Genomic DNA, 11,801 nt, shown 5'->3' on the forward strand with positions numbered 1-11,801 from the left:
AGTATGCAAATGTAATTCTTGCAAGTTTAGTATATGTTCGATCACTTGTACTCGTCCTTTTTGCTGTAATGGTTTGTTGACAAATCCACAGTAAAGCGTAATTTTGGGGTGAAAAATGTCAGGCAAAGTATTGGCATGTACTTGTAAGTGAAAAAGACAAGTATATTTTACGTAGGTATTTCTGTACACCCACTTGAGCTTTCATTAAGCCTGAAGTCCTCCGGCTTAAGTAAAAGCATGTCATAAATGTCCCAAGCACTGTTTATTGGACCTTCTAACGGTATTTCGATGCATCCAGTCTGCCGAGAGAAGACCGCTGGAGTGGGTTGCTTGGGTGAGAGCGAGCAGGGCACCTGAAAAAGTAAAGCCAATAATTTATCTTGACTCATGCAACAGGTTGGCACATAGGCAAATTTGCCTATGTTCCCACAGATAAGAAAGGTTCAGCATTCCGGTCATAGGAGATAATGAATAAACCTTATTGAAAAATATGTGGTTTCATGCAATGCCTATGTTTCAAGGGAACATGGATTACTGTGGGAGAATAAGCTGTCATAATTAGCAGGCGATTGAAGCAAGTGTTATAGGAAAAAGATGGACACATCGTTTGATTTACAATAATTACTAGTATTGCAGCAACAGAATACAAACAAGAAATACCTTTAAAAACAACACCGACAGGTTGAGATAATAAATTATTCAGAAACTAAACCCTTCTGCCAGCAAAATACCGTAGTGTACTGGCTTTGACATTGCGCTGCTCAGGCAGAGGGCATGGGATTGAATCCCGGCCACAATGGCTGCATTTAGATGGCAGAGAAATGCCAAAACCCCTATGTTAGGTCTATTGGGTACATGTTAAAGGAGACTAGGGATCCCGCCAACTGGAAGTTATAAAAACCGGAGTATATTTCGAGATAAGCAAACTCACAAAAGTAGAAGGCCCTGGCCATGCGAAGACCATATAAAGCCTTTTAAGGTAGGTGCCAGCAGCCGCAAAATTTCTTGTAAAAGCGAAATATAGCAGAAGCGTTATTTTTCCGTAGATCACTTTTGCAAGGTATTTTACAATTGACACCCGACATGTTGGGCATCTACGGGCAACAGCAATTCTTGCACAGATCATAGCAAACACTGTTGCACCTAGGTATGCATAGACACATAGGTATAGGTACAGTCACCGACTGATTTTCTGGACTCCGAAAATTCGAACATGATTACTCGGTCTGCTTCACGGCACCGCCATTCTCCCCATGGACCATAATGTATAACAACTTCCGAAAGTTTGGACGCCTTGCAACCTCTCGTCTGATTTTTCGGACACTCCTTGAGCCAACTTGATCGAGAGCACCATGCACCGACTGTGACCGTTGCATGGTTCTACTTGCTGAACGCCATTTTTGTTTTGAACGGAGCCACCTTGCTGCCCCACGAAGTGGCGCTACTGCAAATCCCTGCTCATCATCATCGTTTCTGCCTGGTTTGTAGCTACAGCAGTTCCGGTCTCAGCTTAGTATGCCATGTTAAGACAATCCAGCAGCTGATTTGTTTGTTTCTTCGTGCACGACGCTGCGAGTAGGCCAGGTTTTTGTTTGTGCAACTGATGTCGGCGTGACGATGTTTGACGAAGCAAGATGGGCCAATTCATTTCACTAATATCTAGAATAGCTACCTGTAAGCACCACCTACCTTTCAACAAGATTTGCAAAGCAAAAAACCTCATCCTGAAAAGTCTGCACATGAAGACATCGGTAGTATCATCAGCGTGGGGCCTCAAGATAATTCGGCAAGCCAGGAAATTACTGACAGCATGAGTGCAAGCATGCCAACAGGAAATCAGTGGCTGAATAATGCACCTTCTACCAATTGGTAGACAGTGCATTTTCGCAAAGCCCTAACTACAGCAGATCATTGTTCACGAGTTCCCGAATGCACAACTCCATGCCATTTTCACGCCGACTCTAGGGAAGCACCTCTGCACAGTTGCAAGAAAAAAAGCTAGATGCCCCAAGAGAAATGAGCCCACTCAAGCCATCGAACTTATGTTTACCTTGTCTTCCTACAACTACTCAAAACCTAGGACTGCTGTTTTGCACAAGGGAACAAACGTCAACATTGGTGCCTCGCCCAACACAAGTGGTCTGCGCCGTAGAAGGTGCCATCAGTCAGCCCACAGATGAGGCCCACATCAGTGCTGTCAGTGTGCTGTACAAATTGCAGAAGCACAGCCTACAAGCTTGTCTGCCTTAGTGTGATCGCACCAATGAACGAAAACCAACGAATCAAGTTTGTTTCGTGCCGAGAACAGTTGCCTCATGCTGGATTTTCCTACAATTCTTTCTAAGCACAGATAATGCTTGGTTTGTTGTGTAGGCATGTAAATAATGAAAAGGCCTGCATCACTATCTCTGAAAAAAAATCATGTAACAAAGCTTGTACAGTACACAGGTGCAGTGTCTATCAATACCATTTCGTACAGTAGAGGCTACATCGGATAAACCGACCAATGTATAAATGACTGGCAGCGTGACGAAGCAAACTTGATGCGCGGGTCAGTTAGCAGTGGTAGTGCACTGCTCTCGGCGCACATGCACCTATGTTTGAAAGCTGCTTGATCGTGACAAAATATAAAGACAAAAGCGCTGGAGAGATATCTGATGCTTTTCTTATATGTATGACGAGGAACCTAGCACTAGCTCCCCATGCAGAGAATTACTAGACAGTGAGACTGCTTCTTATCATTGTAAAACAAGTGTCACGCTCACCATGTGATGCGTCCTTTTCGTTTCCGTGCGAACAGCATGTATTCAGATCTATTCTCCCCCTTTCACCTTTTGCACAATATCACTGTGCGAGCAATAATACTGAACTGTTAGTAGCAGTCTGTCAGGTTGCCTCCTTTCTTTCCTTGTGAATTGTGTGCTAAATAAGGCTTTTTTTGGTGAAAGAGTGCTAGTTTAACGCATAAACTAGCGCCATGGCACTTTGCAATAAAGGAGTTATAATTCTCTAAAAATATGTCCATGCAGAACAGTGCCAAAAGAACACCTTAAAGAAAGAACATGAGTGTATCTATCATAAAGACCAATCCTTGTCTTTTTTCCTTAACATAATTTTCAATACCGATATTGAAGTACAAGCTCACCATATTATATCACCTTGTCAAGGAAGCAAGGCACAATGGTGCCCAACTGTCGCGGGACCAACTTGGATGTGGAGATCAGCGCAGATCAGCAATATAGAATGGTCTGCTTACACTTCTTCTCCAGGTCCAGCCATACCTATAGCAGCTATAAAACAAGTGAGCTTAGAATCACAAGCGAAACAATATAAAAAGTGACACTGAACAAAGCAACTTTCGTTAAGCATAAATAGGATCCAAATGCTGACATTATGCCCATAAGTAACTTCACTTTGAGCAACACAGCATCCAATTTAAGAAAGATTATATGTATGAGCTATCTATGTGAGAAAGATTAATCGAACGCCCTCTATTTGCCATACTCCTCCCCTTATGCATGGATGTCTCACTAACTGAGTGAGCTGGGCTGATCCCAGGTATAGTGTAATTAAAGGTTGTCACTTGGTGGGCCAATCCCGACACCATTGCATGACTTGTACAATAATTTTAATGTGTATTGTAATGCTGGCCATCCTGCAGGCACTGCAACATTATAGCACCCATAAGTCTAATGGTATTACCTGATAAGGTTAACTAATAAGTGTCCCCAGAAGCATAACTCGGCATGTATACTCGGAGGCCATTATCATTAGAGAAGCAACAGCAGAGGTGAAGCTTTATCCTGTGCCATATGCAAAATGGCCGAGCACGCCCAGCTTTTTGGTTACATTCTCACTTGTGACCACTGCAGCAGGCTGACTGACATGCGTAACCAGCAGTTTGTAGGACCACATTTTCATAACCTGCAATTTTTTTTACATCTGAAGAGATCAGCCTTAAGCTCCATGATGCGCTGCACTCGAGAAGCATTATAAACTGGCAACATTTAAATGCTATTCTGCATGGTTTGTTGCATGCTTTAGGAATTTACTTATTTATTATACACATAGCTCATAGGCTCCAGTTGGAGTATTGCATGAGGTGGCAAGAAAACATCATCATCAGCCTGGTTACGCCCACTGCAGGGCAAAGGCCTCTACCATACTTCTCCAACAAGCCCGGTCATGTACTAATTGTCACCATGCCGTCTCTGCAAACTTTTTAAGCTCATCCGCCCACCTAACTTTCTGCCGCCCCCTGCTACGCTTCCCTTCCCTTGGAATCCAGTCCGTAACCCTTAATGACCATCGGTTATCTTCCCTCCTCATTACATGTCCTGCCCATGCCCATTTCTTTTTCTTGATTTCAACTAAGATGTCATTAACTCGCGTTTGTTCCCTCACCCAATCTGCTCTTTTCTTATCCCTTAATGTTACACCTATCATTCTTCTCTCCATAGCTCGTTGCGTCGTCCTCAATTTGAGTAGAACCCTTTTCGTAAGCCTCCAGGTTTCTGCCCCGTAGAAACCTGGAGGCTTACAAATTCTGAACTAACAAGGAGAACATTCAACAAAACAAGTCACCAAAGAAGAAAAAATAACATACTCTCATAATGGGACTACGTATCTGGCAGCTAGCTTATAAAAAAGACAATTAGGAATGTTTTACTACTGGTAGCGCTTTAGGGGCAGGAATGTAGAATTCCAAGCTTCATACACTTTTAAGCCACCTTTCGTGGCTTTTTGTTTTGAAGTTCTATTCTCTGTACTATTATAGAAATGAATACCCCCCTCCAAAATAAAACGAAGAAAAACATGTAATGCACAGTAATGTAACACAATAATGTAATGAACAGTGAATACTTAGAAAAATGTAATTAAGAACATGGAGTCTATGTGGGCACAGATGTTAGAACTCTACATGAAAGCATAATAATAAAGGTGGGCGAAGCATTTATGCTTTTGTCGGGCAACCTGCAGCAAGACATACAGGTAAAAGGATATGCATGCCTCACAACACAGTCCCTAAAAATATCTGTCACAATACAGTGAGTAGGTATATCATGCATATCTACAATAGCCCCTAATTATATTTAACTCAGAGGGGGCTACCTATGTAACTTGATCAAACTGCAGGTGGGCCAAATTCTAAATATACGATTCAAGTAGACAGAAAATGGACGTTATGAAAATGTATCTACAGCAAAAGTGTTGTACATTATTGTTGTACATTATGTCATACCTGCCAACCTGTGAACATAATATTTTGTAAAAATGCTGCAGACACTAAATTCTTTGTTGGGGACATAGCACACATTATTTTAAAGCTTGCTCTCAGCACCCCCATTGTTGCATACACACACACATTATTAATAAAGGGAAAATCACACATCTACCCACTCGTAGCAATTGCTACAAAAGAAACCCGTACGGATTCCTCGAAAGGAAAGCCTCACATATGAAAAAAAGAAATCGTCCAGGTCTGGGAGTCAAACCCGGGACCACCGCCTTTCCGGGACAGCCGCTTTACAATCTAAGATAACCAGGCGGCTAGCAGATGGCCGGGCGAAGTCGAATTTGTCGACAACATGAAGCAAAGGCAAGGGTCTGACGTAATAGTTCTGCGGAAACGCGCAAGGTGTAGAGAAGTAATTAATAAAGGGGAAAAAATATTACGTCAAACCCTTGCCTTTGCTTCGTGTTGTCAACTAATTCGACTTCGCCCTGGCATCTGCTAGCCACCTGGTTATCTCAGATGGTAGAGTGGCTGCCTCGGAAAGGCGGTAGTCCCGGGTTCGAGTCCCGGACCAGGACGAATTTTTCTTCAACTGTGCGGCTTTCCTTTTGAGGAACACATACGGGTTTCCTTTGTAGCAAATGGTGCGAGCGGGTGGACGTCTGATTTTCCCTTTATTAATTACTTCTCTCCACCTCGTGTGTTTGCGCAGAACTATTACGTCACACACACATTATCAACCATTATTTAACTTGTCGTGCAGCACAAAAAGCAGCAGCGAGCTTGAAACCAGTAACTGACAACATTGTTTTTTTTTTAGATTACAGAGCTTTACGCTGCTTCAGGAATTTATCTGACCAAACTTCCCAAAAGCAAGTGCCCCTCTGATGTTCTCGTTAGAGATATTGCATTGCTAATAATAAAGCAGTACAAGTACCATTGCAATTAATTTTTTACATGCATTTTAACAATGTCATGCCGACAATCTCTCAACAGCTTTAAAACATCTTAACCAACACAACTTCGTTGTCTTTCTAAAGTGACATTCATAAAATTGTAAAATGAGCCCACATTTGTAAACCCACGAAAAATTCAGGAGAGTTTCCAAACATGGATGATACCAACAAAATCTGCAGCTCGTGTAAGTGGCAGCAACTGCTTTGCACACACCTTGTCACAGCATGCACATCAGGTACTTTTCCGTGCTGTTGAGGCTGCAGAAGTGCCGCAGGTGCATATCTGGAGGTGCCTCTGGTTCACAAAATCTTGCCATCCCTAAACAATAATAAATGCTCAATTTATTGTAATCCCTGGTGAAACTGTAAACTTGTGATATAAAAAGATCACGTCATATTTTGATAAAAGTCTCATACAACCAGTTACATGAAGCTGCAACTGGTTGTGCAAATATCTGATTGTAACATCACAGGCGGTTAAATAACACGTAAATCGAACTGTAGCAAACATGAATCTACTATGAAAAGGTTCACACAAACGTACAGCTGTATAACGTGAAATGTGAATTGTACTATCAAAAAATTCCGTAGGACATGAAAAGCGTTCCAAAACCTAATTTGTTTATGCGGCGCAACAAAGCACTGCTCCCAAAGGACGATGCGCTCAAAATTACAACAGACCACCTCTATTCCTGGAGAGACAATACAGAAAAGAGAAAGATTTTTCCATTAAAAAGAAGCATTGCTTATGTAATTTCGGCTTCTCTGCAAGATCGGAACCCTTTACAAGTACACGAAAACACACAGGACACTAATACACGTCATCTGACGACACTCTATAAACAGAAGAATTTCCATACAAGCTAAAAATCTGGCCATGCGTCAACGAAGGAATCGGGTGCTATCTCGCGCAGCTGTTAGCTGTGAAGACCGACACATCGACGTACTACTTCTAGAAATGCCTATACCATTTGTCAATGAAAAATTATGTACACAAACAGTAACTTTCTTTCCTTGAATTTTTGTGCCCATTTAGATCAAAGAACCACCCGCGCTAGCGTGCTTCATAGGTGAAAGTAAATAAACCACAGATAGAGCTGTTGGTAACATTAATACGTTTTAGGGCAATTTCCATGGAACTTTTTGCTAAATGTGCACTGCGACATGAAGAACAACCATTTGAAAAGCACATTTATAATTCTTGCTGCTTTACAAATCCGGATTCGGTTGTTGTACGGATCTTGCGATACGTACAACAACGCACACTTCACGAACCATAGACAGGAAGAATGCGCGCAAGCGCCGGACTTACCTTTCTCGGCGTACTCGGAAAACGCTCCTTTTAGTGTCACAAGTGCCGCGGAATCGACTGCACCAACGGTCCTTCCGGCGCACACACTGTTGAATTGCGGATCAAGTACAGGACGTAAGAGCACAACTTTCACCAAATTCTTCCGTACAGTGCGATACGATGCGACAGTGCCAGAGGATGAGATCCTTTTCATGAGCCCGGAACAAAGGAAGCGCGAAGGGTCATATCTTCGGCATCGGCGCACCACACGAAGGATACTGCGGGCTACATTACGCGGTCCCAGGGGTTTTGTGATTTTCAATGCATACAAGATGCACCACAATTTTTCTCGGCACAGCGTACACACGATTAAACAACTACATCGGACGGCGTCAATACACAGCCAGCACTCACATGTAGCGACAAACTGAAGACGGCAAAATAATATCACCTGTAACTTTACCGGCGCTACCTGTGGTGCCATCTGTAGGCCGCCACCGAAAGCGACCGTGCTTTCGGTGATCTCATGGATGGTGACGGCGTTGTATATCGATGTTATGCGAGTCGTACAGCGTCTTGTACGACGTGTTTCAGCAACGTTGCTTTTAATAGAGAGGACAGCAATCTGCGTATACGCCGTATAGACGTCTCACCCACTTGAAAAACACAACAGGAAATTTTAAGTCTGTCGTATTTTGGGACGTCGTGACTGTCGTTCTGTTCTCTGTAGTGTGACGTCCTGTAGTCGAAAATTCTGTAGTTCCTGATAAATATTTGATTAAAAATTGACAGAGACCAATTTAAGGATATGTAAAATTATTAATACAAAAAAAAAGTAAAAAAAAATAAAAGTAGACAAAAAAACGCATCCGCTGGGAATCGAACTTCGGATCTACCGGTCCCGAGACAAGCATCTTACCACTGCACCACGCCGAACATAGCTGCTGTTGAATTGTTTAAGCTATGTCAAGAGTGTAAATCGCTGTCTGGGTTGCTGTTTACATTTACATCTTAAAAGCCAAGATGCGCTTTCACTTCACCGCGTCAACTGCCGCATCTCTAGATGAGCAAAAGTGTTGTTACCATCGACAGGTACATCGTGGAGTGCTAGACCATCGATTTTGCTGTAACGATATCCATATTTGATAAGAAATTCAGAAGTAGACAACGGTGACCGGGGACACTGAGGGTTGTTACTGCTAATTCCGACAGTTGTCTCTTGCTCTTTACACTTTTGAGCTCGCATATAATTCGTGTTCAATGCTATATAGCTACATAAACACTCGTGGGTGAGTCATCATCCCGACAGAATACTGGCTTCTCACGGCAGCGCTGTACCAGATTAATGAGACCCGAGCGAGACAGCTTTTCACGCAACTTTGTGGAACAATCCAAAACTTCTTTTCCGCTTCGCATAAGCTTGTGCAATATTTCTGGGAATTAACTAATGTCTCAGTGTAACCGCACATGTAAGTCCACAGGCTTGTGGGCCCCATCTTACCAAATAAAACAAAGCGGATACGCAGCCATTCCCGCAGATGGTATGATTTTGATCAGCGGCCGATTTTGAGGAGGCCGGTAGGGCGTTGCGGGGGGGGGGGGGGGGGGGGCTGGTGCCGCGTCGTCACGGCACAATTATAACAATTGGCCACGTCGACTTTAATACTGGTGTCGGTGCTATCAGTATTGCCGGCTTCAGAGAAGCATGATTGAATACCGCGCAAGAGAAAAGTACAGTGTACACCACCGATGCGAAGCTGACATGTTAATATAAAGGGCCGCGACCGAAGGTGCTTCTGTTGCGACTTCAGAACTCTTGGCCGTCGCGACCGAATGTTTCAACTGGGCAGGACCGGGAATCGGATTGAAATTCGTAGCTAGCATATCGCAGTTTGGTCTGTGAATGTTCCGAGGTGGTCACGCAATTTCAGTAGAGCTTGATAATGGCCCCAATTCAGCACTAGGGGATAAATTGTCAGGATGTCGAACAATAAAAAAGTTCCTCCCCAGTTCTATTCAAGCATTAAACTGGTATGCATGATGCCATCCAGTATGGTTGCCACAAAGCTCCAGATTAAACCAGCTTTTGTGACAAACAGGCGACCCTATATATGGTGCCACTGCGTCCAGTATAAGCCAGTTTAGTTGCAAACAGGGCCCCTGTTAAGACCCATTTCTGCGTGAACTGGTCATGCCTATACCTGCTTGCATGCCAAACGGGACCCCGCTCAGACCTGTTCGTGTGTGAACTGGTCCTGTTTATACCTCTTTGCATGCCAAACGGGACCCCGTTCAGACCGGTTCGTGTGTAAACTGGTCCAGTTTATACCTGTTTGCATGCCAAACGGGACCCCGTTCAGACCGGTTCGTGTGTAAACTGGTCCAGTTTATACCTGTTTGCATGCCAAACGGGACCCCGTTCAAACCTGTTCATGTGTAAACTGGTCCTGTTTATACCTGTTGTTAGAACCAGTTTAAACCTGTATAACCCAGTTTGAATTTAAATAGGATTTTCCAATAGGGTTTGAAGCCAAAAGGACGAAGTTTAGGCAAATCCATGTACTTCCCATAATTCCTCTTCGTGCTTGTGGACGACAATCGATTGTTGAGTCCGTGTCAAATTGGATTTCGATCTGGCTATTCAATATGGCACGCGCATGTAGACCTTGAAAGTCGCATTAACATCGCCAGACAGGCAAAACAATACGCGGCTCTAGTTACCTTATATGCAAAGCCTATGACAGCATTGAACATACAATTTTAACGAATCGGTTACAGAGCCATTGCTTTCCAGGCTATATAGTAGCATGGGTGCATGAATTTTTAAAAGACCGGGAGTTCTATTGTTTTCGAAGCGGCTATTCTTCCAGTAAATATAAGCAAACAAGAGGTGTGCCTCAGGGATCGGTACTTTCACCAGTATTATTTAATATTTTACTGAGCAGAATCCCCGTTCACCCAGCTGTCAGTACATACGTTTATGCTGATGACATTGCCTTTTTTGGTATGGCTAGCGACATATACTCTCTTTACGAAATACTGCAGTCGTATCTAAGGGAACTGGAAGGCTGGCTGGATAGCTTACACTTAAACCTGAATGCTAATAAGTGTGCTATCCTTGTTTTTCCCGTTAAAGACCCAGTATACATATCGCTTAACTATCATCTCGAAGATATCCCACAAGTAGAATCACTAAAATACCTTGGAGTGATTTACAACGGAAATCTTAACTGGCGGCCGCATATTGAATATATTGCGACAAAAGGAGCTCGTTCAATGGGCATTTCGCGCAAGTTGAGCAACCGAAGAACAGGTATGCGAAGAAAATCCCTCTTGATGGTGTATAAGATGTATGTTCGTCCGGTGTTAGAATTTGGATGCGTTTTATTCTCAGGTGTTCCAGCATACAAGCTTCGGCCGCTAGTTTTGTTGGAACGAGAGGCGCTACGTCTGTGCTTAGGCCTCCCAAAATTCGTTTCGAATGCCATATTATACCTGGAGGCAAGAATCCCACCCATAATATACCGATTTCGCCTTCTGACAGTTCAGACTTTCCTAAGGCTATATGAATCCCCATTAAACCGCCTTCAAATTATTTTCCTCTCTAATCCAGAATTATTTTTTCCTATTCATTGGCCCAGGTTTCATAGACCACAGATTATATTTTGCAAACATTACTTGAACCACTAAATGTGCACATTCGCGAGGTGCTTCATGATAATACGCATTCAAATTACCCAGAGATCAGGTTTGATGACATTTTCCCAAACCACGCGAAACTCCTCCCTTACGGCATTTTAAACGCCATGTTGCAAGACCACCTGAGAAGCCTAGAAACAAACGTTATCATTGCAACAGATGCCTCACAGTGCGAGGAAAAAGCTGGCATTGGAATATTTTGTCCTGCGCTCGACTGGTCTTTTTCTTTAAGGTTGCCTGATTTTGTGCCTATTTTTCTGGCCGAGTTGTTAGCCGTAATCCTAGCTTTACGTAAATTAGACCCAATTATTACAACGGCTGCCATTCTGACTGACTCCCTTTCAGTATGCTCTTGCCTTACCGCTACTAATGAGTCACCCATGCTAAAACTATTCCGCTTACTAGTTCCTGCCCATGTGCGATGTGTTCATTTGATTTGGGTGCCAGGGCATAAAGGTTTGTTTTTTAATGAAACAGCTGATTCACTGGCAAATGCATCACTATCCGGCCCTGTTCTTCCTATTCTACCAGTGACAGCACAGATCACGGCGACAAGATTTCGGATGCGATCAATAAGATTAGCCTTATCAAACCCACATTTGACTGCTTCTCCAGAGTA

At 43.2% G+C, this 11,801-nt stretch overlaps 1 long non-coding RNA gene across 1 annotated transcript; it reads right to left on the reverse strand.

Moving 5' to 3' along the window:
- Positions 1–243: 243 nt before the first annotated feature.
- LOC142584981 (uncharacterized) lies at positions 244–6,488 on the reverse strand. The gene is made up of 3 exons (XR_012828994.1): positions 6,407–6,488; positions 3,146–3,290; positions 244–353 (listed from the first exon to the last, which is right to left on the reverse strand). It is a non-coding gene; the product is annotated as an uncharacterized LOC142584981 (long non-coding RNA).
- Between the last annotated feature and the right edge of the window lie 5,313 nt (positions 6,489–11,801).

The sequence above is a fragment of the Dermacentor variabilis genome, chromosome 6, assembly GCF_050947875.1.
Source record: "Dermacentor variabilis isolate Ectoservices chromosome 6, ASM5094787v1, whole genome shotgun sequence".
Taxonomy (NCBI): domain Eukaryota; kingdom Metazoa; phylum Arthropoda; class Arachnida; order Ixodida; family Ixodidae; genus Dermacentor; species Dermacentor variabilis.